Consider the following 27419-nt stretch of genomic DNA (forward strand, 5'->3'; position numbering starts at 1 on the left):
CCTTTACCATGGGACAAGCTTTCCTTATTGTTAGGAAAGTAAAGCTTGAATCTCACCAGGTCGTCAGCAGATCCTATTTCTTTCTAAAAGTTCATCATTACAAGCAATGTATGTAGGAAGCTGGGTTTCTTTCTTTATTTTCCCTATAGAAACCCTATGTGGATGACTACAGTAACAGGTGTCATCTCTCTCCTTCCCAGGAAAAAGGGAGATGAGCCATTGCAAGGGGGGTGATCATCTGTCACCTCAGCAGCGTGAGGACTCCCTTTCCTGAAACCTGAGGAACTGGCTCAGGTGTCTCTTGGCCCTTCTTAACAAAAGACCAGGATACAACACTAAGTAAGTTTTAAAGCTGAGGTAATATGTAGCGGCTCCACTGACATATCATTGGATGGTCACTAAAAGCAGACAATTCAAAATAATGGTGCACTGAATCAAAAATCTGCTGGTTTGTTTCCAAGACTTTCAGTCCAGGCATCACACCTGTATGAGCTGGAGAACAGTCAGTTCCCAGCTGGCACCTCAAACAGAAATGTTGAGGACAAGCCTGTGGACCCTTGTGGCATGGCGTGCTCTTCTTTGCTGTTAGCCTAGCTGGCTCCAGTAGAAACTGCTCATGCTAGTGCAGTCATGATTTAATCATATTAATAGTGCTGAGCAATTGAGAGAAGCACGGCAGAAAAGACAAACATACATGAAAAATACCCTTTCTGCCAAGCACTGTATTTTTTTGTATAAAATACTGCAGCCTTTGAGAATTTTAAACCACCCTAAAGAATTGCATGTTGGGACAACTGTTTTTTACTAAGTTCTGTAGCTTGTTTTAAAAATATCAATAGAAAGGCTTTTTTGCTCTATTAAACTACATATGTTTTAAGAGTAATTTCCATGGACTCCTTATTAATTTCTATAGCTCCTGGTTTAATTTTCTTTTTTTCATAAAGAAGATTGTAAAACTCTAACTAATGTGATTGGTGACCAAGTTTCAGGGATGTGTCATGGCATTTTTAAATGAGCTGGCCTTCATTTCATGCAATCCATTCTCTGGCAATCTCCAACCAACTGTACAAGAACAGAAGAAAGATCTGAGAATTTAAGCTGGATTGTGAGTGGGAAGGAATTGGAATAGTCTTTAATGAGCTGTAGCAGTTTGGTTTTACTTCTCCAACAGTCATGTATACTCTTAAGTAAAAGACCAAACTGAGCATTTTAAGATGTCTCAGAGTCACCCTATCATTTTAGCATTACCTGGGCATTCTGGTGTGCTCTCTCATTACAAGACCATTCTGGAATTGACTGGTCAGTGATGATAAACAGTGATAATAGATTACCAAGTAGGGGGAAGGTAGGAGATATTAATAAGGTAAGATTTTTAATTAATTTTTCAAGTTAATTAAAATGTCCAAAAGCACAATAAAACTGCAGAAAATCTGGCAAGGGAATGGCAGCCTGTCTGATTAATGCAAGTCAACTGTCTTCTGAGGGTAATAGTAATAATGATGAGATTATGGATATGGAAGAACCTGCTAAAGAGATATGAGATGCATGTGGAATACAAACTGTGTCCTAGTTACTATTTTATGGTGCACAATGGATCTTATTAAGGAGGAATAGCAGTAAGAATTACCACTGAATTGCTCAATAAAAGTATTGTGTAATTAACAGTGTTGCACCATCAGCTTGAGTGCTACCTCCCATTGATACTCCATATCCTCTATTTACTTTTAGTATTTAACTAAAGTATGGGAGTTTCAACGGCAGTTGCAGGCAGCCTGACAAACATGTTACCTTGTGCATGATGGTGCTTGGAGAAAGGGAAGCAAGTGCTGAAGTGGAATACGATATTCAGAAGAGACTGGGAAGAACTTCCACAAGTGAGAGTTTGATACTCCATTCCCTCAGTGAAAATAACACTGAAACAAAATAATAACAATAACTATGATAGAGAAAGTAAAAATACTTCCTTTCTGGCATCCTTAGTCTAATGAGGTTCCAGTTTTGCAAGCATGTGCCCCCCATCCAAGCAGAAAAGAAGCCCCGCTGAGGTGGGTGCAGAAGTGAATGAATGGATCCAGTGATGGCTATTTTTTCAGAGCATTAAGTTTCTTATTACATATATATACCATATGCCTGCTGCAGTGGTGCTCTGGCCTTGGCTGGGTGTTCTAGGCAGTCTCCAGTAGAAGTATTGTAATGTATTAATTAGAGACATCAGTATCATACAGGAGAGGATACTTGTACAGTTCTGTCCTGATGGAAAAGAAGCCGCCAATATCACTGGAAGAAATGTGGTGTTTCTAACCCAGTTTTGCAGATTTTGCAGTAGTTCACTTAACTCTCAAAGAAATATCCTTGCCGTTTAGGGTAGATGTAAACCAAAGCTCATACCCTTTGAGCTTTGCTCATCATTGCTTTTTATAGAAAAACACAAGCTGCTGGGTGCAAAGCCAAACTCTTCAAAATTAATATCGAAAGACCAGTTTGACCACAGATTTGGCCAGACCTGAAATGAGATCTGAACTGCCCATGTGTATCAGGACATTTGGAGCCTGAATTATGATAGAAAGAGCCTGTGCTTATAATGAATCACTAGCTTTTTTTTTTTTTTTTTTTTTTTTTTTTTTTTTTTTTTCCAGCTAATTTTTTGGGGTTCCTGGCTAGGTTATGCTATGTCCCATGTTCCTTTTATTCAAGCTTCTTTCTGTCAAGAGCAAAATTCTTAATTCCATCTTCAGTGTTTACCCAGGCTGCTCTTAAAAATGAAAATAGTATCTGGAGGATTTTAGTCTTGGTGAAATAATAAAGTAAAGTAAAAGCCTCCTGTCTTGAATTCTGAGTAGGCTGCCCACATGCAAGAGAAATTGTTGCTATAGATTGCCTCGTTATTAAAAGGGGAGGGTGGGGAATGGCAAGGAAGGTTTGAAGCCTGTTGATGTGAAACAGAACCAGTTTATAGGGACCTGGCTGAGGACTGAAGTTTTATAAGGTGCACTTTAAACAACCAGGCAGTGTACTAAAAATATCATAAAAACTATAGCTTCTAGCCACAAGTTTCAGAAAATGCTTAGTGGCAAAAAGAGAAAAAGCTGCAAGATATAGGGCATAAAGAAAATCTGATACGCAGAATGGAGGAACATTTAGGTCTGGGGTTTTGCTTCAGGCTCCAGTTTAGTACAAGCACAAAAACCCACTGCTAATACTGCCATAATGTTCAGTAGGACAGTATACTTCTCCTTAGTGGCAAAAGTATATAACTGCCACAGGAGGGGAATCACAAAACATTCAGTATCTGAGACTGATTTAGATCTTTCTCTCCCCCTCTGCAGATCCCGTTGACACCCACAGAGATGCTGCTACCCATTCTGCTATTTTTCTCTTGAGACCTCGTGGGCTTTATTGAAGCAGCCATACTGCTCGATGCTTGTCAAAGCCCATTGCTCCTTCGCTCCCATTTAATCAGAAAAACACTGCCCGCAGAGGCTGGGGATGAGCTGTTCCCTCTGTAAGGCCTCTGGCAAGCGACGCTCTCTGAACGGGCCACCCTGCTGCTGGAATAGCAATGGCCCAAAGAGATGGTCTGCCATGTTGCAGGCTTGGAAGCCATTTCTGAAAAGCATTATCAGAAACCAGCCACCAGTGTTGTTTGCACCAAGGTTTTCTTAAGACTTTTCTTTGTGGCAGCATCTACCAAAAGGAAAGGTAAGTGCTAGGCAGGTTTGTTTGCATCTCATGTTTACGCGTGACTTGGCCTCTGGAATTGACTGCTCTTGGAAACGAGAGGAGAGAGAGACTGGGAAGGGCAGGAAGGTTGAAATGAAAGAGAAAAACTTGCAGGGATGTCATGCACATTTGCTCTACTTACCTAGGCATTTAAATGCTTCATTAGAAGTGCATGGCATGGCCCTGTCAATCACAGGATTTTAAGGGGCCCATCAGAGACACGCCTCTGAGGCAGAGTACCTGCCTCACCCCCCTCCTGGCTGCATGCCGTGTCAGAAAGGTATTAACTCACCACTGATCTATGACACAAGCAAACCGAAACATCCCGGTGCCAGCTCAGCTGTGCTGCCTGGCACAGATGGGATCAAACAAGGGCTCCCTCCCTTCCACCTCCCTTTTGGAGTCAGCCTCTCCATCTGATTTAAGGAGAGGGAATGATACCTCGGTCCGCAGCTTCAGTAGCAAATCCCGTATGGTGGTTGCAAGGCAAAAGGGAGAAAATACTCATTCTGAAAACCACCACCAGTATTTTTTTTTACAGGATGTTAAAAGCCCACTTTTAAACACTCCTCTCCCAGTCCTCATTTGCAATAACAGGACCTGGGGTCAGGCATCCTCTCTTGCAGTGATTAATACCCTACTACAAGAGGACTGCTATTAAAGGGAATGAGAGACCGTGCCGAGCAAGGCTTTCCTCTGTGGGAGAAAGAGTGCTCTGTGTCTGCAAACCATGGCAGGCACTGAACTTCCCTGTTTTCTCCGCTGCTCAGGCAGTCAGATCTCCAACTGCCATCTCTCACATCCTCAGTTTATGTCAAACATAAAACAGGAGGCCATTTAAAAAAAAATAAGATAAATCAGACTCTAAATTTAAATTGTGCTGATATAAATCATTCATGCAACAGATTGCATTTATTTATTGCCTTTGTTTGCAGTGCAACGAATCTGTTAGATGTACCTTGAAGAATTCATAGATTAAAAAATAAAAATCCTTATGACATACATGCTTTGTGCCCAAAATGCAGCACTTTACTATTAAAACCTTTATTCATCTTCAGGGGGAATATTCTGGCACCATTTCATTCCACCATCTTCTTCCTCCTTCTCATCTCTGAATTTTCTTCCCAGCCACAGGGGTGTGTTTCTGCTCCAGCTCTGGTGGCCTGTGGCCCTTCCAACCTCAGCTCCAGCCCATCTCCTGCCCAGAGGAGACCTGGCAGCAGCCTTATGGGCAGTGGCATGCTGGGGAGGGGAAAGTGACCTCATATCTACTCTTGGGACCAGAAAGAGAGGACAGAAGTTCATTTCAAAAAATCTAAGTGGGGCATCTTTCAAAGACCGAGAGTCACCTCTCAATAGTGGGACATCTGGTGACATTAGCTGAAGTTTCATAAAAGCTCCCTGTGGCCTTTTCAGAAGTAGAACAGGTTTCAAAAAGAAAGAAAGAAAATACAGAGCCCTGTGTATTCGTGTTGATTTATCTCCATCTTCTGTCATAAGATACAGCTAAATCCAGCAAAGGATCTTCACTTGATTTTCTTCTCTGAAACAGGAGAGAAGACTAGTCATGAATGTATGTTATTTACAAAGACGTGGTTTTGTCCTGCTTTCCTTCTTTATTTCATTATTTATTGAGTAAGATAATAGCTTATGGTACTTACACAGAGCCAGCTGTTTGCAGGATGCCAAGAGCAGGTGGTCTGGGAGGCCTCTGATGAATTGCAAAAGACACTTACCAGCTGCTATCGCTGTGTGAAATGAGCAAACCTGCAAAATCTTTATTTTCAATTGGATTGTACTTTTAAGTAAGCAAGGGAGACAGCCAGTATAACTACAGACCATGACCAACAACCCACATAAAGTGTGTGCAAACACAAGTGATTAATGTACCAGGATTTCAAAACATCTAAAATGAACGAGTCAGGTTTAATAGGGTGCATGAGAGGGAAGGGGAGCAGGAAGGGATGGGTGCAAGCTGGGGTATGCATGGCGGGGCTGCAAGGCAAGGGGCTGCTTACATGAAAAGAGGAATAAGGCAAGAAGGAACAGTTTGATGAGTCTTAATAGTCTATACTGGGTTCTTAGCAACTCCCATATTTTTATTCTGTCTTGTAAACAATGATGTTGGACTTGAAAGTTTTTATGGTCTTTTTCCTTCTTTCTCTCATCACCCCACCCCCCACCCCCCCCCTTTTTTTTTTTTTTTCAATTATGTAGGGCACTCTCATGTGCTGCCTCACCAGGGGACAATCCTTTGGTGGTAACCACATCCTCAAATGGTCACTGAAGAGATGCAGGGATAATGGGTTACAAAGACAGACATTAATAAGGTAAGATAAGAGAGGGGAGGTTTATTAATTTTTCAAGTAAAGTTAGGATGCCCAAGGGCACAGTAAAACTGTAAAGAATCTAGTGAGGGATGAGAGGCCTAGCTGATTAATGCAAGTCAGCTGTCCTCAGAGGGTGATTGCAATAATGATGAGATTATGGAAGAACCTGCTGAAGACAAATGAGATGCATGTGGAATAAAAACTAAGTGTCCTAGTTACTCTTTTGGAGTGCACGATGGATTTTATTAAGGAGGAACAGCAATATAAATTACTGCTGACTGAGATGCCAAAGTGAGATGCTGGGCTCGCTTTGCTGGAGTTTCTTTGCCTGAGACATAGCACTCAACCCAGGGTGCCTTGCTTGAAAACAACCCAAAGAAAACATGGAAAAGTTAAATTTGGGCTTCCTCTCCTACTGCAAAAGAAGATAATATTTCTGCTTGATCTCTTTGATGTGCCTTTCCCTCCGCTCCCCTGCGTCCCCCTTCGGCTCCATTACCTCATTGCTTCCCTATGCTGGGGCGGATAATTCAGGGCTTCCCAGTTCGTCCCAGGAGTCCTTACCCTGTCCAGAAGCGGATCTTCTCCAGGCAGCCCCACCACGCAGTGCATGAATAAGGCAGTGTTTCTGAGGGCAGCAGTTTCTCCAGGCTGCCTGCCTGCCTTTTCTGACCTACCTTTCCCATCTTCTCGTTCCTTGCCTTTTCCCCCCGTTCTCTTGATGCCCCTATCACCTTGTCCTTGGTGTCCCCAACTTCTCTTACCACCTGCTCTGCTCTTTTCCTCCTCTCTCCTGTGGTGCTGCCTACGGGTCCCATGTGGATTGACCCTCCCATCAGCCTTGTGACCATAACCATGGCCTGCTGGTGCCTCACTTCTATATAGTAACATGGGGACCAGAGGCACGATGATTATCACTTTTGTGGGTGTTTGGGAGTTGATCAACATGCAGAAGACGTGGTGGGGTAGCATGTCCTCTGCAGTGCCTAAAAGGTGTAGGATTAACTGCCCGAAGGAGGAAGGCAGGGGATGGCTTCCAGATGCAGGGGGCTAGAGAGCCTGTGCCGAGTTGTGCAGTAAGAACCGAAGTGTAATTAACAGCGTGGTAACAAATGGCACGACAGCGTCTCCTGTATAAATTTTCCAGGTCCTCTGTTTCTTTTCAGTGTATTAACTGTCCATGGTAACAGGAAATAAGAAATTATAATATCAACTGCTTGTGTTACAGTGCAAAGTCAGCATTTCCATTAGAAAATCTGTTTCTAATGGGTTTGAGTAATATAATCATGAACTTTCACTTCAGGATTAATCCTGGTATTTAGAGGTCCCAGTCGGATTGCATTTTTCCCCCCTACAAAATTCAGTAGGTCAGTCTGGGCATTATAAGGCTTTACCACCTCCCCACAGCCCAGAGTTCATTTTTTCCTGCACACTTTCATCTTCCCTTTATTTTCCTTGTAAAGTCATGGTGTGGTCTTCTAATCTCTTTTTGCCTTGATGATTTATTTTTTTTAATGGATGTAAGTAACTACTGGATGTCAAAACAGCCTTTTCTCCCACAGTCTGAATACGTAATTACCTGATAGATGGGCATTTCTGTATTATTAAGATGGTCTAAATACATATTTATGCAGTAGACAGTAATGACTTCATTTTAGCAGCTCCCTACATATATATTTACATGACAGACCATAATGTTCTGCAGCGTCAACCCCCATAAACCTCATTTGCGACACCCTGAATCTGCTGCTTTTCACGCCTGGTGCTGCAGACGCATAGCACAACTGTACGTGGGGATCCCCTCTCGCTGGGGGCGTGGTCACTGCTGGACAAATGGAAAATGACATTACATAAATAAAATGTATTTTCCAAAGGAAAGGAAAAAACCAAAATCGCAAACATACAAAAATAACAGCCCTAAAAGATCATGTAAGTATCGTGCCTCTGATTCCCAGTAGCAGATGTTTCGGGTGTTGAAACTCCCACCAGAACAGCTGCAGGAATGTAGAATCACATCTGGGCTTGCGACGGGGCTGCATCATTACCCACCAACAGCAAAACAGCCAGATGCTTCCAATTCATTTTAGGGACAGAGCTTAAAGTTTGAGCCCGTGAACATTCCTGCTTTACAACTGCTACTTACCGTTGGCCGCGGCTGTTCGTGGATGTGCAGCCGAGGCGGTGACATGAGGCGGTGGCATGAGCCGGTACGTGGCCGAGCTGCCGAGCAGCACTGCAGTGGCACCGGCAGTCCCCTGGCATGAGGGGCAGGGCTGGGCAGGGGGTCTGGGCTGGCTCAGGGCCTTCAGGGCTGAGCTTTGGGAGCTGAGGGTGATCTCTTTGGCCCCAGAGAAGGGCAGTGGAGGTATTGCTGCTGTCACTTATCGCTGCAGTCCTCCATGGGCCCTGCTCCCTCGTTGCGATGCCTGCAACACCTTTCCTCTCCTGCCACTTTCTGCCTCCAGCGGCTGTGTTCAGCTCACGCTGAGTGTTTTGGGATAGTGCTTCATGTGCTACTGCAGGATGTGTAATAGGAGAGTGCCTCAAATCCAGGCCTTGGAGGCAAGTGAGGGCAGCTGTCTTGGCTCCCCGAGCCTGGTACTCATCTCTCCTGCAATCCCTGCTTCCCTGCACTGCCTCTGCTGGATGGAGTGACCTGCGGACTGAAGGCATCCCCCTCCAGCAGCACTCACATTCATGTGTTAAAGCCACTTGCAAAGAAGAAGTTTTGCTTTCGCTCTGGCTCCTTGCATGAGTCCAGACCAGGACTCCAGCTCCTGTTGCACAAGTAGGTCAGCTGAAGATGTTTCCTCCTGGCAATGGTTACTTACTTGGTCTGCTGAGTACCTAAAATATGACTTGGTTGCCTTCTAGCAGTGTTTTTCCATCTCTCTAATGGGACTTCAAACTCAGTGGAGACAGCTAGATTGTGTTAGTTCATTGTTTTACAGAGGGTTGCTCGCTCTTATCCGCTGTACCACATTTCAGCACTGGCTGACGCCTAGCAGTAGTTAGCCCTGCTGTTAGGATGAAAGGACAGCCTTGACTCCCTTGCTTCTAACTTTTCTCAGTGGGAGTGCAGGCATAGGCATAGACAACCACTTTCTCTAGCTTGATATTCAAAAGAGAAATAGTCTTAAGGCGTAAATACATGGCTCTGGTATCAATATCTAGATTCTGTACAAAATCTATAGTCTGAACGTGATCAGAGGTAGGTACTGACCCCTGGGCCAGTAGGAAGACTCGGACAGACAGTACTGCCCTCACCACACATAGATATTAATATGATAATTTATTATTTTTCATGTAAACATATGTAAATAACTGAAGACAATTACTTACATGACTTGCGATAAAATGACTGATTCAAAGGTGGTTACTGCACAAACAAAGGTTGTACAATATCTTTAAAAAAAAAAAGAACCAGTGTGAAAAAGAAAATGACAGTGCAAGTGTTTACTGCAATGTGCTTGTCCATCACTTTGTTGTCACCTGCCCATAGCCATGGACTACAGGAGAGGCAGCAGAAGGTTTTAATATGGCTTTAAAATGCCTACAAGAATTGCACACAGGCTCCAGTTGACAAAAAGGGCTAACATGGTTTAGCTAAGCTTACCACTGTCAAATGGTTTAAAGAACAGACATACAAGCAGATGGATTTCTCCTTCTAGGGTGGAGGGCTAATTGTCAGTGAGGCGAATGGCATCCATACCCTTGCATGAGGAGGAGACAGTTCTCTACTTGCATGTTATCAAGCAAGATCATTTTTAGAGGAATTGATGACAGTCTTTGGCTTTTAAAAAAGTATTTCTAATCTACAAATCAGAACATCACACTCCCCAGGGAGGGGACGTTGTGTGGTTTCATATTGTTTTGATTATTGGTGATGAATGTATGTTATGACAGTAGCAATGAGGTTTGATAGGGTTAGATAAACTTTGGGTACTGCTGAGAATGTGAATTGCTGTCTCAAACTGGTCCTTTTAATGAAGATCTTCCTCTCCTCACCACCATCGTATAAGGATCAGGAGGAGGAGGAGGAAGAGAACAGTGCTTCAGTGAGACAGAAGGAGAATGTGACCAAACCCTCCCTGGTGCAGGGAGCCCCATTTTCTGTGTCTGTGGTCCCTAGGAGTGGGGGTTGTCATGCTCGAGAGCTGCTCATGGAGAAGCCCCATGGAGAAAGGTCTCCAGCCCATGCTGTCTGCACCCCTCTGACACCCTGAATTTCCGTGGCCCTCCCTTTATCTCTGTCTTTTGGGGGTTTTCGTGAGCCTCCGCCTTCCTAGCTTTACTGAATGGGAGAAAATGTTTGGAGGGAGGTTCCTTCCCTTGAATGCTGTGAGCCCCCAGTGGTGGGGCAAGCATGGGGTGTCCCCAAGCCCGGGGGGGCCTGTACTTACCCTCCAACATGCAGGCGCTGCTCTTCAGCTTCTGAAGGAAAACTGAGAGGCACAAAAATCCAAAAGGGTTCACAAGTACCTCTGAAATAAATTACGGAGTGTAAACTCCCAATGGCCCAAGGCTGCTGTTGCGGTGGCAAACACAGCCAAAGCAGACCTTGCTTAAAAATACCTGCAAGCTTTCTTATGAATTCACCTACAAGTGCAAATCCTTTTGCTGCCTGCAAGGTTCATTAATGTAATCATTGCATTGTGTGGAAGCAAAATGGCAATATAGAGTAACTAATGAAAACAAAGGTTAAGTACAATTTCCCTGCTTCCCAAGGGAACAGGTTTTTTTTCAGGAAACAAATGTCTGTCTATGTGTGAGAAATTATGCAGCTTTCTTTTCTCCTTTTCCATAAGATTTTATACAAAACTTGATCATAAAGAGGAGGAACATATTAAAATAGTGTCTATTTGGAACAGAACATGGTGTTATAAACTGGAGCATATGAGAGAAATCAATAGCTTTGTATAAGCATGAAGTCCATAATCACTCTACAGATGTACCTTAGAGAATACATGCATTTTAACTGTCTTTGTATAAAACCTTCCAGGGAACTGAACATAATAATAATTAATCATGTAATTAATACTTAATTTATAAAGGGCACAGTATGCCCCACTCTCCTGCAGAGGCACTTGGGGTGATAAGCAACTGAAAAATAGAATTCAAATAAAAATAACTCATTAAAATGAAGACAAGAAAGATAATAAATAAAGTGCATATGGAAGCACTACAAGGAGAGGAAAGATGTGCCACTGCAAATGCATAGGCAAAACTTAAAAGATCCCAGCCTCTTCCCACTCCTAACAGGACTCCCATTTGCTTTGGTGGAGACAGAGATATAACTGAGAGCCTTGGGAAATCATCATGTGCTGCCCTATAAAACCAGAAAAGACATCCATCTTCCATCAACTGAAAGCCTAGTGGATTTGTGAGCTGGAAGTTTCATCATGTTTTGTAGCCACCAATAAACCCTACTAAGTGAACTGAATGCCGCTTACAGGCACACTCACTGACTTCTTCAAAATAGATTCAAAAGGACTAGTAAGTGTTGACTTTTCCCCAAATTTATTTATTCCTGTGTCTGTCAACTCTTTATTATAGCTTTAAGCATTTTCCTGGTGCAGAAGTCAGGTTTACTGGTCTGTAGTTCCCAGAATCACCCCTGCAAGGCTTTCCTAAAGACTAGTGTCATAGCTGCCATTTTTCAGTCCTGTGTTATGAAACAGGACTGTTGGATAAAATATTGTTCAAAATTAGTTGTGATCAACTTCATATTTGAGTTCTTTTGGAGTTTTTGGGTAAAAAAAAAAATAATCCTACCTCCCAATTTGTTACGATTTAAATTACTAATTTTCTCTGAAACATCTTCACCGACACCTCTTTGCAATACATCTTTCAAGCTCATTCACCCCATGTCGGGTTACTTTGGTGTGAAAGCTTTGTGGCTTCTGATGTGCATGCTAATACAAATAAGTCAGCTAGCTTTTTGTGATGTGCTTGTCTTTGATGATTTTTGATCCCATGAACTTTCTTGTAGGCTTTCTGCTTGCTATAGAGGTAGATGCTCCTCAGTCTTTCTTGTCTTGCATTAGTGTATTTTATATTTTAGCAGGCATATTTACATGCATTTTATATTTTAAAGTTCACATTCTTGTCTATTTCCTCACCTATGCACGAATTTCTCTTTTTTCACAAATGCCTTTTTACTCATAATAGTCTCTTTTATTCTAACATTTATCAATACTGGCATGTTTGGATCTTTTTGAGTAGTATATCTTTAACCTGAGCTTCTGATGTGGAGTGTTTAGACAGCCTCCACAACAGCAAAAAGCATTTTTTCTATTTTAGCAGCTCCCTTTATTTTGCTTTAAATTATTTCCTCATTTTTATGTAGCTCTACTTTTAAAAATCAAATGTTACTTAGTGTGAGTTTATAAAATTTTTTCCTCTGAAAGGAAAAGACACTGAATTTGAATGTGTTATGGTCACTATTATAGGGTCATGGTTGCATCTTGAACCTTTTTTGAAGTCCTACTTAAAACCAAGTAAAACTACAATTTACTCCTCTTCTTGCAAATGCTCAGACTAGCTGCTCTGAGGAGAAGTTATTTCCGATATCTGAAAATTAGTCCTTGTGTTACTACTGGCTCAGAGATGTAGCATGTTTATGTGGGAGCATCTGATCATTGTATGCCTTCACAGATTTGTTAATCTTCCTTCCTCAGCGGGTTGTGGAAGATTGTAACTCTGCACTCCAAATGTGCATGGAATTCCAAGCCATGTCCCAAGTTATTTCTAAGATGATTATTTAATCTTATATTCCCCAATACTTTAAAGAACAAATCAGCTTGTTGACTGAGTCTCCTTTGAATCGTAGCATTACAATGTCTCACTGATCATCTTTACGCCTCTAAATTGTAGGTAGGAATATAGGGATACTTTCATTTTAAACCAGGTATTTCACCTCATCCTTCCTAGTTTTTAGACTCCTAGTATTTCTTAACAGTCACTGATACATTTACAGTGGTCTAGTGACCACTATGTAGTGATCTAGTTAATCTCACATTAACTAGTTAGACTGTGCCTCACTGTGGATTTTTGTCTAACTGCTATTCTAAGTGTGGAGTCCTTATGACCCCATCACTACAAAAAATCTCTCCCCACACTGTGCCCATCCACCTCATGTTTTTTTCCTGTATTGTAATTTTTTTTTTGAAATCTTACTTTTGGGCTCTCTCCTATACAAAAGACCTGACAGCCCTTCCCAGGTCTTTTTTCGCAGTGCTTGATCAGGCAGAGAGATCTCATGTGCACAATGGCCAACACAAAACACACAAAATGCCAAATGAGCTCCAACTGCCACTGGAGGTGACCTCAGGGAACTCAGCACCACTTCTCTTCCAGCAGCAGGTCATGGCCTTGGGAGAAGTTAGCACCTACCAGCCCATCTGATATCCCAGAACCTGAAGAATATATTGGACAACTGTGGTTTGATGTTTTACATCATCCTTTGGACAACTGTGGTTTGATGTTTTACATCATCCTTTGGAAAGCCACAAAGTAATGCATACCAAGTGATGAAATCAAATAGACTTTTTTTTTTTTTTTAAATGGGTTGTTTCCCTCATATTTCTGTACTTCCTCCATAAGCAAATAATGCCCTAGTGGAGCATAAGAATGAAGTCAGAACTGTGGCAGAGAAACTATTAAAAGTCTATAAATAAATATTTTTATTGCAACAGTGCTGCATGAGCCAGTACTTTCTGAAAACCATATTCACATCAGGGTGGGCTGGGGGACTATGTTCAGTTACCGATGATGGTTACTTGGAAGTGTTTGACTGGGAGATGTATGCAGCCTTCTCAATATTCTTATTCAGTTGTGTAATTCCAAGCCCTGCAGTGTTGTTATCCCTTAAGAAAACTGCTTTCTATTTCAAAAGCACCAACTCTGAATGTTAAGTTGAAAGGAGATAAAAGAATCACAGTGGTAAAAGCTGCACAATTCTACCCTCTTCATTATACAACAAGCTGATTCAGTATTTGCTTCTTTACATTTTTATGCAGATATAAAAGGCTACTTTGGGAAATCTGTAACACTATTATTAAATGTCACTGAGCAGAGCTGAGTATAGTGATGACTCATCCTCAAAAGATTTGATTTAGTGTGCATTGGCTTCCCAGCTGTTGAGTTCTCATTTTGGGCTATATCAACCACAGTGCCCACGTCTAATGTAAGGACCATTCACATCAACAGAAGTCTTTCCTCTAGCTTCAGTGATCTTTGGATCAAGATCTTAGTGAGAATGGATGCTCTAGAAATTTTGATATTGCTAATAATGGGTAATAAGTACCCATAATTCATAAGGGCCAACTGAAAAATCAGGCCTTGTTGTGCTATGCTGCACAGACAGTGGAATATAGTCTGTGCCATAAATCTATCAAAACAATCCAGATACAGTATTGGGAAGGGATGTGGTCCACCATGAAGATATACGTCACAGCAGTAGTAAATGTCATGTTAGTTCAATTTCTTTCTTAATAGGTTAAGAAAGACAAGAGAAAGGAAAGGAGAGAGAATTTTAAAGGGAAACACGATGAAAGAAAGGACTAGGAGAAGGAAGATTGATAGTTTAGAAATGAAGTGAAGGTAGAGAGGCTAGAGGATGGGAAGGGTGTGGGTGTTGAAGCCATTGGCATAGAGTCAGGACTGATACTGGACTAATCAGAATATTCCTACCAATAAATTAGCTAAGAGCCCTTATTTTGAACAATATTAATCCAGAATGGCCTGAAAAGCTGCAAGTATCAATGGACTTGCTTCAAGTATGATAGCTAAAGGTCTTCGCACCCCTGATGCGATGGCTTCCCAGTCAAACATTTCTATGTGTTAGATAGGACCTAAGTAGGCACCCACCTTAGGGAGTTACATGAGAAAAAGTCCACTTTTAATCATTAATGCAGCCACATTTGAGCTTCTCAGAACTTTGGGGCAGTTTGGGTTTGGACGTAGACTTTAAGGCATCCTGTGGCCCTGGAAATGGAAGCTTGATTTGTTTTGATGTTCCAGTGTTATTTAAATTATGGACTTACACTGGAGAAGTTTAGCTATGAAACTCCAGTACAAGGCTAGTGAAATGGGAAATGTATGTAAAAGTCTAATCTTCCGCCCTGTTTCAGGTAAGCATAAAAGGTCTGCATGAATAGCTAAAACATCGCTCAGTAAGAAAAGGAATTTTCCATCTTACCCTTTTAGAATTGAACATCAACATTTACTCCCACTTTCATGAGCCACTTGAACAATTGTTTCTATTGAGAAGTTGCTTGAACAATTATTTCCATTAAGAAAATGAATTTGAGACTGCTATTTTAGGGAACCTTTGTATTAACTTGCTTAGGTTAAGGGGCTTTGGTGGCAGTGGATCTTCACAGTAGGATGTAGCTGTTGCACTCAGGGACTCCCTGCTTTTGGTAGATATGCAGCATATGCAGCATTATGACTTCTACCTCCCTTCTAAGTCCAAGAGAGGGAAAGAAACAGGGAGAAGAAACAGGACAATGCTGGAGAGCTGCTCCCTCAGAGGCAGTGGGAAGCACAGAATAAATTAGAACAGCTCTGAGTTTCTGTAATTTTCACAGCAGGTTGGACATGCAGAGTTGCTGAGAATTAACACCTGTGTTTCTGCAGAAGCAAATCCTCAGGAGAAGTGTCACAGACTTTGATAGAGATGGAAGCAGCAGGGTTCTACAGAAACCAAAAGGCATCCCCTAGAAATGTTTTCAATGCCTCAAGGATTTCAGGACAATGCTATTCTCTCTGCAACAGACATTGATTTTAGGTATCATGGATGCATAGAGATGCTATGACACTAGCATATAAATATGGATTCATGTGTTTATGCCTATAAAATCATCAAGAAAAGTTTAAAAACCTTAAAATCTATTTAATTTTGCAGTTATTTTCTGAGAAGGAATCTCTGTAAAATAGAATGGAATTGCCAGTGACAGAAAGACACCACACATTGACCAACTCCCTATGGATCAGTGAAGGTTTAAATCTGTGCGTAAATTCCTCAAGTTCAGAGTATGTCACAGGAAAGGTTATTTCAATGTCTAACAAGAAGATGGATATAAACCAAAATGGGCTGGTGGCCTGAAAATCCCCAGGGTTTTTGAGATGTGTGATGGTGTTGACAGCAGCTTTCTGCCTTTCCCATCCCAGCATGCTGCTTGACTGCCAAGGACCCCTCGCACTACAAAACCCATCACCTAACTGGACAATGCTGTACTTAAACCTTGTGTCTGCTCCCTTGAACAGAGGTTGTTATCTGCTTGCAGATTTCCTTCTATTTTCTCTTGTGCAGTAAAGACATTTAGTGATTTTGTCCTGTAGTTCACTTTTGTGATGCCCAGAGTTGTGCTACTGTATGAGGATTTGGCAAGGTACCAGTGGTGAAGAGTCTGACAGGACAACCTGCCAACAAAGTCTGCTTGGGATGAACAAGAGGTGGGAGTTGATGACGAGTGTTTGTAGAGAAGTGGGAAAAGATGGGAAGGAGACAAAAAAGCATTTATAGGTGAGTTATAAATACAGTATATGATGGCAGTAGTGGCTATAGGAGTGGAGGTAAAACTTCCAAGAGAAAAAAAAGGGACAGAACCAGATGTGGGAAAAGACAAGAAAACAGGGAAGGCATGCTACACATCAGGCCTTAAAATGTTATTTTTCTTCCTTTATCATTGAATCCTTTTCAGTGCATTTAATAATACAATGGTTGAATTATAATACACTAATTGCACTCACCATAAGACCTTGTGGAAAGATTATTAAATTCCCCTGGTTTTGAGCAATTCAGTTACATCATACCAAATGTGGGAAGAAAGGAAAAAAAAAGAAACACCACTTCTGTGCAGCATTAGTGATATATAAAGCAAAGGAGAATCAATTTAATACATCACCACTGCAATGTGAATTTCTAGAACCATTGAGCTGAAAAGTACAATCCCACCAGTCTGGTACCATGAAAATGAAAGTTGATGTCTGCCTGGATCAATTTTATCATGAAAATAATGGCATCACTCTGGGCACAAGATTTAAAGCCTTCAAGGCTTTGGGGAAGACACACTCAGTAACCTACATAGGAAAGCAGATTGATTGAGAGTGGCTGGAACACACATAAAGCTGACATTTTTACCCATCTGGGCCTTTATCAAGACTGATAGGCTGAAACATTGTCTTTCTGAATGTTCCTGCTGCTTTCATATGTAAGCTCCTGGGTTTGCATTACTCTTGAGGCTTTCACAAGGTGCATGCATGGTATGTGTGATACACCACCGGATACGTCTTGATGGTGCAAAGAAAATGAGCTAAATTCATCCTCCATCTAGATGCCTCAGAAGGGAGAGATTATTTTCACTCTTTAATCTTCTTTTTATAAACAAAGTAGTCTAGACACCAACAGGTAAATGTTCTGAGAACAAACAACTTTTTGTGCACATGCAATCTTTGGACACCCATCGCCCAGCCTTGGTTATACAGGACATTTAGCCTGCTGCTGAGTGCCTGACCCTGGCAAGTGAAACACCAAGCTTACAACCTACAAATCTCTGGCCCCTCTAGCTTTGCAGGGAGGTGGTACCATTCAGTAGACATTTGCCCTAGCTTAAAATAAAGCAACTTATTGGTAATTACAAGTGCAAAGAAAAGTTAAGAAAGTGTGGCAGCAAACTAAAATGAACTTGGGTTCATTTTAGGAATTAAACAAAGGCTAGTGAAAATGCTCATAAAGAAGAAAAAACTTAATATGCTGTTATGAAAACATATAGTAATTATGAACAGTAACAGCATCAGAGGCTGGTGCAAAGAGAGTTGCTTGGTATTGCCCTGAAGATAAAAAGCCATCTGTGTGCATCAGGAATCATCTTTTTTTGGTTCTCCGGGGTAGAGGATGATATGCAATTGCTAAGCCTCCATTTACTGTATACAAACATTACCCTGTGCGACAGTGGCTGTCAAAAAGTGTTCCATGCCTAATAGCAAAAAGCAAATGCCTAATAAGATAGTTACCACTTAGGTGAACAAATCCAAGGAAAGCAAAAGATTTCACATAAATTAAGTGAATTCTGTGGAATAAGCTATTTTTCAGCACAACTTTCTCCTACTTCACTCCAAAATAGCAACAAGTTTCTACAGTATTTGAAGAAGGAAGAAGGATATGTAACTTGCATCACTGTGATCTTTGATTCCCAGTGATCAAGTCATGCTTTGGTAGTCAGGAACAGCTGTGGTCAGATGGCTTTGGAGCTGGAGAGGAGACCTCTGAAGATCTTGTTTCTGATCTAGTTTTGCCATTGTCTTCTGAATTACTGGCTCTTTCTTGGAGTTGCAAGGTGCGTGTACCAATTTTTGGCCCAATGTGCCCAAAATTATTTAATCATGAAAACCCACAATCTAAAATAACAAAATGTTTGGTAGGAAAAAAAAAAAGTCCAGTCTGCTTATTTTTAGAAAAAAAGGACTTGTTACTGACTGAAAAGGGGAAACTGTGGCTTATGCCAGATGCTAGTATTTTGATATTTGGGTTTGAGTCCCAGCGAAGGAGAAAAAGTTAATTATCATGAAGTGAAGAACTCAGAAAGCTATATTTTCAGGAATGCCAGCATTTTCTATCACAATTACACACATTCCCAAATGGACATATGTTGTGGTTTAACCCCAGCCAGCAACCAAGCACCATGCAGCTGCTCGCTCACCTCCCTCACAGTGGGATGGGGGAGAGAATCGGAAGGGCAAAAGTGAGAAAACTCATGGGCTGAAATAAAGAGAGTTTAATAGGTAAAGCAAAAGCCGCACATATAAGCAAAGCAAAACAAGGAATTCATTCACCACTTCCCATCGGCAGGTGGGCGTTCAGCCATCTGCAGGAAAGCAGGGCTCCATCACACGTAACGGTGACTTGGGAAGACAAATGCCATCACTCCGAATGTCCCCCCCTTCCTTCTTCTTCCCCCAGCTTTATATGCTGAGCATGATGTCATATGGTCTGGAATATCCCTTTGGCCAGTTGGGGTCAGCTGTCCCAGCTGTGTCCCCTCCCAACCCCTTGTGCCCCCCCAGCCTCCTCACTGGTGGGGTGGGGTGAGAAGCAGAAAAGGCCTTGACGCTGTGTCAGCACTGCTCAGCAGTAATGAAAGCATCCCTGAATTATCAACACTGTTTCCAGAACAAATCCAAATCATAGCCCCATACTAGCTACTATGAAGAAAATTAACTCTATCCCAGCCAAAACCAGCACAACATATATTGATTAATGAGGTTGGCTTTGTGCATAGTTTTGCTCTAATGTTTTTTCATTATATGGAGCATATCTTCATTCTACCTGTCTTCTGTTCATGTATTGCTATTTGCTCTGTCTTTCTAGGTTATTTATGTTGCTTTAGCTTTCGAAAGCTCCAGCCTGAGATCATTTACAATATACAATACAATGAAAGAGCATATGGGTATACACTAGTGTTTTAGCTCAGAGCAGGAGTGCAGTTTTCAAGTAAGTGTCCTGACCACCCCTACTTACCACAGTCTGGTTTGCATCTAGAAATGGTTTTGGAGAAAGCAAATTGGATTGCTTTTGAATGAAACAGAGCCAGAAACATAGATGCTCGGGCTGCTAATGGGATTTTGGTGCTTTGAATCAGACTAGAACAAAATGCATAGAACAAAAGGCGGTACGTAAAACAAGAGATGAAGTGTAGCGCTTGGGTCCCCAGTTCTGACAGTTTTGCCCTATATTACATACCTGTTGTGCCAAATTACTTGCTAATGCAGTTTGCTATGCCCCAATCACCTTAAAATCCAAGGAGACAAGGCAAGAAGAAAATACACATACACATAAAAAAACAACTGAGGGATAAAAGAATCATTATTCATATTGTAGGCAAGCAAGCAAGCTAGGAATAGTTTCTCTTCTGGTTCCCTGCTTAGAGCCCACCCACTAGATAGCTGGTGTTTCTTTTATCAGTTTTAAGTTATTACTACACTTGAGATGGTGTCAATGTGGGATTACTGAAGCAGGGAAAGTCTTAATTTGCCATGAAGGCTAATTAACATTATCCTGAAAAAATATGGACATAATTAATAGTTTTCCATAGTCAGCACACCTGTGGAACAAACAGACTGTCCAACACATATATTGATAGATAATCCAACGTGACCATTTCAGAAGACTAGAATGGAGTCTCTTGTTCGCATATTAAATTAAAAAGAGATCAAGAGAATGTAACCATGAATTTAGAACTGTCGCCAAATAGATTAATGCTCCAAAAATGAACCCACATATTCCCTTTTCAATGAGCAATTAGCCAACCAAAATGCAAACTCAAAGGCTCAGAAGTGAGGGCATTATAATTGTTTAATCACCAAAGGTCTTGCCATATATTCTTGAGTGTGTTTTTTAGTGCAAGAGGTGTCTTGGTAGCCTTTGCGGGCTGGGACCATATCTTATGTTCCCAGTCAAATAATTAGTTGGTTAAACTGCTATTTATAAGTGCCTATAAATAGTGAAACAGTTTTAAACTGGAATGTTGCCTACAGCTTGGGTCATCCCAGTTCAAGAAGGATGAAGGTAACCTAGAAAACATGCTGTGAAGGGATGCTATGGTGGCATGAGGAGTGGGGTAACTTCACAATAGAAAAGACTAGAAGATTTTGGCTTGCTTATGCTCAGAAAATGAAAGCTGGTGGGGTGTTAAATACAAAAAAGGACTTCAGCAAAACTAGATTCTGGATCAGCCCTTTAACAGTGAGGTCAAAAAAACCCACCAGGCTGGAAGATGGCACTTGATGAGCTTCTGGAAGGGCTTTTCAGACAGTAGTGTCTGAGAGACCCGTGGGCTAGAGCTGATGAACCAAGAGATGCAATCCACTCCCAGCTTTCTAAAACTGTTATTTATTTCCATACACAAGGCCTGTTGAAACTGTCTGCCCGGGAGCAGACTGAGGAGCTGATTCTGGCTTACAGTCACACAGCTCCTGCTCCAGGGAGGAAATGCTCTGTGAGAGATTCAGCCTGCTTCTCCACCTCAGCATCATTTCTTGGAGCAGTAGTGACGTGAGAGTTGTCGATCAAATAGTAAATTATGATACAACTATAATAATAGTAACAGTGGAGCTGATTTATACATTTATAGACACCATTAAGCCAAACGGCAAAGAAAAATGAGTCTCAAACACAGCTGGTCAGAGTAAGCTTTTCCAGGTAGGTGCTATCTTCTCCATTCCATTGTGCCTAAAATGGGTCTCTTCTTGGCTGGGCCTGTCACAGTATCACACAAAGCTTACAAAAATCCATACTGAAACCACCAGGACTTGTTTTCAGACTGCCTTCCAAATTTCTATGGGCAATCTTTGCCATTCCCCTTCTCCCTTTTGAATAAATAAGCAAATAATTGTTGCTGAAATAAAATTTTAGAATTTCAAAATCTGTCCAATTCACTGTTTCAGCTGACTTCCATGCACAATGAAATTTAGAGGCATTTTGAAATCTACATTTATCACATGTTTCTTACAGGCAATCTTCTGTCCCGCCAGAAAAGCTTTTTACTGCTTTATACATTCCCTCTGGATATTCAGCTGTATCAGTCGCTATTGATGGAGTTGACTGAGTTCCCTTCAAACTGTGGTTTTTGTCAGGGAAAACTTGCATTCTAGATCTGTATGTGATTTATCTGAGATGCTGTCAATTCAATAAAATTTCACTTCAGCTGCTAGAAAAAAATCTCTGCAGTGGTTATCCCCATGAGGATTTAACTAGTCATTGTGTAGGTGGTGATAAGTGAATGGAAAAGGGGGCAAAATGGATCTCACACAACATGGCTTTTAACCTCATCCTTTCTTCCAAGCTGGCCTGGACTGTGGCCTCTTCATTTCAGCTTGGTTCAGTTAAGGGTTTGTCTTCTCTTTCATGTCCAGGGGAAAAAAGCCCACAATATAGGTCCATGTATCAGGCTGGTCACCTTTGTAGCAGTTACATTTTAATGCCATTCTGGTACCAAAGCCAAGCTCTGCTGGGTGCTGTCACACCAAGCACTAGTACCAAAAGGGGAAAGGCAGCTTTTCCAATCAATTCAGTATTTCTCTGCCACTTTATAATGTCTCACACCCTCTTACTCTTTCCTCAGGCAATGGGACTGTGAACTTCAGAAATATGCAAGTTTAATTCAGCTACTAATACTGAGTTTAGCTGCTTCTGAGATTATTTATTTATGTATTTGAAAATGAGTGTAAGTGAAAAGTTCCCAATTAAACGCCCTGACTGTAAAACCTTCATCCACAGACTAATTATTGCATGTCTGGGGTGAAGCCTGCATAATCCATTACTGGGTTGCATTAAAAAACAAGAAGGAGAACTTGACAAATGAAACTGAACAAATTTTTTTGCCCCTAAAAAATGAGAAAAGCTTTACCAAAATGATTTCTTTTCAGTGAAATTCTGTATTTTTGTCATGTATAAAAACATGAAAAAATGCCAGCTACCTTTCCTTAGTAGCCCTAGATATTTGATGCAATTTAGTCTGTGGACTATTGGTGTACCTGAATTAAATCTATGACAACTCAGGGGCTGCCTAGGCACTAAGTGCCAAGTCTGAAACTCATTTTTCTCTTGTCTCCAGTGAGTTGAGAAGGAAGAAAAGTGGTTCAGTCATTCCAGCTTGGGGCTCAGGACAAACCCCCAGCTCCACTGCAGACTTTCTGTGTGCACAGGACATGGAAAGCTCCTCAGGACCTAGGTACACAGCTCTTGACCCAAATATGAATTTTCAGAACCTGTGATGGTAGGTCTTTGTAGCATCCAAATGTCTGCCAGTGAAGGTCGAAAGTGGCCAGGCTCCTGCTGGGAGAGCACAGAAGGGCTCACGCTCCGACAGCATGCTTTTCCTTAGCGCCCCCGGTCCTTAGGTCTGAGCTACATCTGCAGCCCTGGGTTCAGTGACCCACGCTTCCCCTGCAGCAAACGCAGGGTCTTGGCACACCAGGGGCGGAAAAGGGTCTGCAGGGGCCCAGCAGAGCTGGTGTCTGTTCAAGAGATATCAGGGCAGTGTCCAACCTGCTCCAGGGTGTAGGCACACTACTTCATGCTACAAATAATTTTTTCACCCACTTACAAGCCCATGTCCTCAGCTGTCCCCTGTAATGGAGCACTGGAGCCTCTCTGAAGACCAGTGAGAATCTGCTTCCTCTTGTGCAGCACAGATGCTGTCCTGCTCGGGTCCTTGGGGCTGATCTCTGTACCATTTTGTTGGCTGCCTGAGATGATCTGAACAGTGATTTTTACCACCCGGTGCAGTGCCCTGTGTATGGGGGTGTGCTCATCTGCTCCCTCTCCATCCTGCTGCAGATGTTCCCTTTTGCATGGGATGCACTTTTGCCATAAACTCAACTAGCGAGGTGTTTGCTGGAAGAAAGACCTGCATTCGGGGCCATCCCTCCTGGAGGGATGCTCAAGATTAGGATTTCCTCTGTCTCTGAGACCTGTTTTGTACACAATTACTCCACACTAAGTGGGACCGCTTCCCCAGGAGGTAATGAGCGCTCCTGCCCCTCTTCCCTGCCATCACTGGGTTGTCTTAAGGCTGCTTCCAAGTTTTCTCTGGCAGAGGAAGGGATTACTCTTCTGTATGCCCCTGACAGCTAACACCTTGGAAAAGCAGCACAGGGAACAGTGTCCTCACCACCCACGCGGCAATTTGAGTGGCCTTTTTGTAGTGTCCAGCTTGCTGGCTGGCACTCAGAGTGTTTTTTGTGTTGAGTCATGCAAAGAGGAGACGTGTGGAGAAATGTCTGCTCCATGAGCAACAGTCAGGCTGATTCATGAAATTGGTGCCAACCTGCTCAGCTCTGTCAAGAGTAAAGTGCTTGAGAGCACCCCTTCAAGGGTCTTAATGAAATTAAAACTGAAGATGTAGATACTTCCGTACAGAAAAATCCTACAGGGTTTGAGACAGGAGCTGAGAGGTGGTGATTGGACGATCTAAATGTGGGGTTTTGGCACTGATAGCTGCAGCTCTAATACTGTGTGGGATTTTTTTAATGGATTTAGTTTATAAATCTTGCTCTAATCAATAGGGCTGAGGTACTTGCACAAGCTTAGGGACCTTGACTTTAGGGCATCACCTCCTCACCTGTAATATGGGAAAGTATATTACAAGGTGCTGTATGGAATAGCACTTCCACAGTGTGGTGGGAACAGAAAGTGAGGAAAGCATATGAGATGGTCAAAACTAGGGAGAAGGAGACAAGCAGGGAATGTGAGGGCAAAAGGAACCACTTAAGGCAGAAGATATGAGTGCTGAAACCAGAGCTACCTTAACAGCAGACTTTCAACTTGATTTGGCCCATGGGCAAATCTCACCCAGGCTGCACCAAGATGTGAGGTATCTCTCACAATCCTACATTTTCTAGCATCTTCCCAGCCTCCTGGGGAACAGCTGCTGGTCACTATCAGAGTTACCAGTCCTGAAGTCAACATATAGCAGCTGCCACAGTGCTTCCTGCAGAGCACTCCTCAGCAAATTACCCAGTAGACCTGAACAGAAATTAATTAAATAGCCGTGACTTAGCCTGTAATGTAATCAATAGTCACATCACTGTGTTATGTGGATGTAACTGTCTGGTTGCAGAAAGATTATCCAGCACAATGTGGTTTGGGTTTATATGTCATTATTTAATGATCATTAGCCCCCCAAGGATCAAAAGATACCTTAAAAATCCAGCTGCCAGTGGTGCTGGAATGTTTGCTCTTCATACTAATGAACAACTGGTGAATGTTTATACATCTAAGGACCAGCATAGAAATCATTTACTTTCAAGTTTTCATGTTGCAGGAAAGTATTTTGTACATAATATTTTTTACGAAACTCACCTGCTGGTGATGCAGCTAACAGCTGGCTGCATGTGAAGAGTTTAACAGAGTGCTAATTAAAATCAATTACATGTTGATTGACCTGCCTTACCAATAAAACATCCTGGCCCACTTTGAATGCCTCATAGATCTCAGCTGGGGCTTGTCTGTAGTGAGGGTTTGCTTTTGCGCCACTGTAGCTATCACTAATCCAAACCATTATTGATTGCACACCATCTTTTGCAATTTATTCTGGTAGGAGGCTGTTCTTGTGCAGTCCTGCTGGCATACGAACACTGGGGTGAAAGATCACCTGAGAAAGGGGGACTGGCCTTCTGTTCTAACAAAGTGGAAATTTTTGTTTATGTGAGTTCTTCTGGGGAGTTCCTAACGGTGTGATCAATGGCATGTAATGAGCACAAGGGTACAGCTGTCCACACTACACTGCACGATGCTTCTTGCTACTTATCAGAGTTTGCACAAGCACTGGGACTGATGCCTTGCTGACCCTTCTACATTATTTTGGATGAAATAAGATACAGATTTAAAGAACAGCTTCTACTCCTAAGGACCTCCTTAGGCAAATAAGTCCTTAACCATTTACAGCTGTCTCTGCAGCCACTGCCACTGTCAAGGGCAAAGGTTTCCTTTGAAATGGCATTTGCTTTTCAGACTTCGTTGATAAGTGATGTTATGTTAAATGGGAACTATGGCTTTCATGTATAGTGCAGAGAAGCAGATAAACATGAAATACAGATGTTATTTTTGTACCCTTGTTTCTGCAACATATATTCTCTCTCTGACAAATCTTAATACTTTTTAACAGATATGTTCAAGTTCATTCTAGCTGTAGAGTTCTGATTCAGATCAGGAGCTGGACTCTCTGAAGCATCCTCTTTTGGATCATACTAGGGATTTACATTGATATTATCTTGATACAACAAGACTAATTGCAGGGTATGTAGAAGGTATTTCCTTTTACCAGCCTTTCAGAATAATTCAATGTACTCTATGATAACTATGAGCATTTCATTTTCCTTCTTTATAACATACTACTCTAAGTACAGCAGTTTGCCTGTTCCTATTCATCTCCTCTCTGTGCTAAACTGTCCCATTCTCTTTGGTTCCTTTCATACAGAAACCACATCAGGCTCCTATTCATCTTGTTTCCTGCCTCTGCCATATCCTTTCAAAAACTGGGTGTACAGAATGCTGTAGCTGCAGCATGAGCATGATTGATGCTTATTGTGGGACTGTGTAATCTCTACTTTCTTTTCCTCTCTTTAAAAATCAGGATAGTGTTCAACTATTTTTCTTTTAAAGGCAATTAAATTCTGAGCAGAACTTTTCATTAAATGATCAACAGTGCTGCTTGGGGACTTCTCCTTAAAAATCAGTGTAGCTGCATTCTTCATGTGCCAGTACAAAATGCCTGAGATCACACTACACGGTCCTCCATTTTCTTGTGTCAGATATTAGCACTTAAAATTTAACAACTGATGAGCACATTTTGCAATTGGCTGCATTTCTCCATTTTATTCTCTTCTGGGATTTTGATATCCCTGGCAGGGGATGTAGGAAATGAAGGAGACAGTCCTTCAGACTGTGAATTATCCAGGAGTAGCAATAAGGCCTGTAATGTCTGTGCATCAGAGGCAGAGGAGAAGGAGAACAACTAGGGATTCTTTTTAGTCCAGCAGGGCGAGTGACTCTATAATTATCCTAAATGTAGAAAGATGTGGAATTTTATTTGATGTGATGAAAAGGTAAATGTATTGGGTTTACATGGCAGGGTTTTGGCAGCAAGGGGGCTGCAGAGCTGGCTTCTGTGGGAAGAGACCAGGAGCTGCCCCCATGTAGGACAGAGCCAGTTCCAGCTGGCTCCAAGATAGACCCGCTGCTGCCCAAACCTGAGCCCCTCAGCGATGCTGTGGCTCCTCTGTGATAATGTATTGAAGAAAGGGCGAAAACCCACTGTGCAGCAGCTGTGAGAGTGAGTGAAAAAAGTGTAAGAGAAACAGCCCTGCAGACACAAAGGTCAGTGAAGAAGGAGGGGCAGGAGGTGTTCCAGGTGCCGGCGCAGAGGATATTCCCCTGCAGCCCATGGTGAAGACCCTGGTGAGGCAGGCTGTCCCCCTGCAGACCAGGGAGGTCCATGGTGGAGCAGATACACACCTGCAGCCCATGGAGGACCATGCTGGAGATATCCACCATGCAGCCAGTGGAGGACCCCATGCTGGAGCAGGCAGACATGCCCTGAAGGAGGCTGCAGCCCATGGAAAGCCCGCGCTGGAGCAGGCTCCTGGCAGGAACCGTGGCCTGCGCAGAGGAGCCCATGCAGGAGCAGGTTTTCTGGCAGGCACTGCAGCCCATGGGGGACCCACACTGGAGCAGTCTGTTCCTGAAAGACTGTACCCCCTGGAAAGGACATGTGCTGGAGCAGTTCTTGAAGGACTGCAGCCTGTGGGAAGGACCCATTTTGGAGCAGCTCATGAAGGACTGTCTCCTGTGGGAGCACACTG

This window comes from Buteo buteo, chromosome 3, assembly GCF_964188355.1.
Source record: "Buteo buteo chromosome 3, bButBut1.hap1.1, whole genome shotgun sequence".
Lineage (NCBI taxonomy): Eukaryota > Metazoa > Chordata > Aves > Accipitriformes > Accipitridae > Buteo > Buteo buteo.